The sequence below is a fragment of the Hylobates moloch genome, unplaced genomic scaffold (assembly GCF_009828535.3).
Source record: "Hylobates moloch isolate HMO894 unplaced genomic scaffold, HMol_V3 SCAFFOLD_359, whole genome shotgun sequence".
Taxonomy (NCBI): Eukaryota; Metazoa; Chordata; class Mammalia; order Primates; family Hylobatidae; genus Hylobates; species Hylobates moloch.
The window spans coordinates 9,223-12,630 of NW_026652634.1; positions in this window are offsets into that span (position 1 = coordinate 9,223).

A 3,408-nucleotide genomic window follows, 5' to 3' on the forward strand; every position below is an offset into this window, starting at 1 on the left:
CTCGGTGGATTAATCTGTCTCTTTCCTTTTTGAAATGCCAGGTATTGTAGTAGCCAGTCTTTTCTGAGTCTGAAGCGTCCTGCCTGACAGGCTCACTCACACTCACCCACGCCTTTTCTCAGTTCCTCTCATCTGCTCTGAGATTCCATCTCCTGTGACCCAGTGACAAGAACTTCTTAAGAGGCTCCACTGGGCATGGTCGTGGGAGGGGCTCACACCCAGACATGGATGGACACGGGTTGTGGGCCCCTTGGTGTTATTGCTGCTGGGCAGCCTGGATGGTTCAGGGGCCACATCTGGATGTCAGCTCTTTGTGGACCAGATCAGAGAAACAACATGTGAAATACATACGTTAGGCCGGGCGCGGTGGCTCACGCCTGTAATCCCAGCACTTTGGGAGGCCCAGGCGGGCGGATCACGAGGTCAGGAGATCGAGACCATCCTGGCTAACACGGTGAAACCCCGTCTCTACTAAAAATACAAAAAATTAGCCGGGCGAGGTGGCGGGCGCCTGTAGTCCCAGCTACTCGGAGAGGCTGAGGCAGGAGAATGGCGTGAACCCGGGAGGCGGAGCTTGCAGTGAGCCGAGATGGTGCCACTGCACCCCAGCCTGGGTGACAGAGCGAGACTCCGTCTCAAAAAAAAAAAAAAAAAATACATACGTTAATGTGCACAGATATCTGGTAAATTCTGAAAAAGGAGACCAATAAAGGGAGATAGTTTGTATCTGACTTGGTAATGCATTTGAAATCACTTTGGGGGAAGGGCCTGGTTAGACGGTGGGGGCGGGGCCTGGGGTGGGGCAAGAGGGAGGAGGCTGCTTGGAGGCCGCGCTGGACAGCGGGATGGGGTGGGGCCAGAGGCTTATCCTCGTTTGGGGGCGGGACCTGAAATGGAGTGTTGTTCTTAAGAGCAGGGCCTGGCGGCGATGGGTCAGGGCTCTCTCCTCAGCTGGGTCCATGATGTGACCTGCTGTCATGCTTGACCTCCAGGACTGGATCCCCCGGGTTCTGATTGGTGGATTGTTTCTGGTGTGCCGTGATATTACCCCTAATATCACAGGGATGCTTCCTGCCCGTTTTAAGTTAGCATTTCAAACAATCGAAGTTAAAACAACATATTGTAGTGGGCTAACTCTACTGAACGCTGAATCGTTTTTTCTCTGAAGTTGAAAATGGTTTTAATGCAAAGCGCCTTTTTTGAGCAGGTAGAGTCTCATGTCCTGCAGGCAGGGCGAGCTCCCCTCAGGCTGGGGCAGGACGGGGGACAGGGGCAGGGACCTCGGTAAAGGGGTGGAGTGGCGCTGCTTACAAAGGGGACTGACAATTAGAATGGCTTAGTAAACTAAGCAAGGTCCTGGGTTGTTTGAGTGGGTAATGGAAATAGAAAGGTGACATGGAAAACTGCCTATTATACACAGAAGGTGGAGGAAAATTTCATATTCCATGGAAATAAAGCCAGAACTCGGAGCAGTGGGTCACACCTGTCATCCCAGCACTTTGAGAGGCCGAGGCGGGAGGATTGCTTGAGCCCAGGAGTGTGTGATCAGCCAGGGCATAATAGTGAGACCTCGTCTCTACTAAAAATAAAAGAAAAATCAGCCAGATATGATGGCGCACCCCTGTGTTCTCAGCTGCTCGGGGCACTGAGATGAAAACATCACTTGAAGCCGGGCACGGTGGCTCATGCCTGTAATCCCAGCACTTTGGGAGGCTGAAACGGGCAGATCACCTGAGGTCGGGAGTTCGAGACCAGCCTTACCAACAAGGAGAAACTCCGTCTGTACTAAAAACACAAAAAAATTAGCTGAGCATAGTGGCCCATGCTTGCAATCCCAGCTACTCGGGAAGCTGAGGCAGGAGAATTGCTTGAACTCGGCAGGCGGAGGTTTTGGTGAGCCAAGATCGAGCCATTACACTCCAGCCTGGGGAACAAAAGCGAAACTCCGTCTAAAAAAAAAAAAAAAAGAAAGAAAAAGAAAAGAAAAAGAAAAAAAAGAAAACATCACTTGAGTCAGGGAGTTGGACGCTGCACTGAGCTCTGATCTCGCCAGCACACTCCAACTTGGATGACAGAGCTAGACCCTGTCTCAAACAAACAAGCAAATAAGTGAGAGGCATAATTCCTCCTTCAAAAATAAAGGAAGAGATTTTCTTTCCTGTAGTCTCTTTTCTTAGGATATTTATTTAGAAAATGTGTAAATGAATTTTCTCTGTCTTCTGAAGCGGTATGTTTTTTGACACAGAGTTTCGCGCTTGTAGTCCACGCTGGAGTGGAATGGCGTGATCTCCGTTCACTGCAGCCTCCATCTCCCGGGTTCAAGCGATTCTCCTGCCTCAGCCTCCCGAGTAGCTGGGATTGCAGGCATGTGCCACCACGCCCGGTTAATTTCATATTTTTAGTAGAGAAGGGTTTTTCCGTGTTGGTCAGACTGGCCTCAAACTCCTGACCTCAGGCGATCCGCCCGCCTCTGCCTCCCAAAGTACTGGGATTACAGGTGTGAGCCACCGCACTCGACTAGAAGTGGAATTTTTTAGAAAAGAACGAAACTGTTTTTTAGCTTAATGACCCAGCGATGTATTTCCGAAGGACTTGGGAGCTCTGTTTGAAAGGGAAACAACAACAGAGATAGTACTTGTATCTCAGTAGGAAATTAAATTATTCAAACATCAAGTGATTCCAATTTAAAGCAATGGACATTTAAATAATTCTGAGCCTTGAGAGGAATATGGTCATGCAACCAGAGTCCAGTGGAATGCAGGCGCAACTTCTAAGAGTTTTTCTGTAAATAATTTGGAAAAGTGGCCTTGCACAGTGGTTCACGCCTGTCATCCCAGCACTTCGGGAGACTGAGGCTGGCAGATCACGAGGTCAGGAGATAGAGATCATACTGGCCAACATGGTGAAACCCCGTCCCTAATAAAAATACAAAAATTAGCTGGGCATGTTGGTGCATGCCTCTAGTACCATCTATTCTGGAGGCTGAGCCACGAGACTAGGGAATCGGAGGTTGCAGTGAGCCGAGATTGCGCCACTGCACTCCAGCCTGGCGACAGAGCAATACTTCATCTCAAAATAAATAAATAGCAATAAAAATAAAAAAAAATCAGGAAGACTAAGCAGCCCCAGCCATAAGACCTCCTCAGAGCATTGTGTATCAATCTATCACCAATCAAGTTGCTGCACCCTATGCACTGGTCTTGAATGAAAAATGTGATGATGGCCGGCCGCGGTGGCTCACGCCTGTAATCCCAGCACTTTGGGAGGCCGAGGCGGGTGGATCACGACGTCAGGAGATCGAGACCATCCTGGCTAATATGGTGAAACCCCGTCTCTACTAAAAATACAAAAAATTAGCTGGGCGAGGTGGCGGGCGCCTGTAGTCCCAGCTAGGCGGGAGGCTGAGGC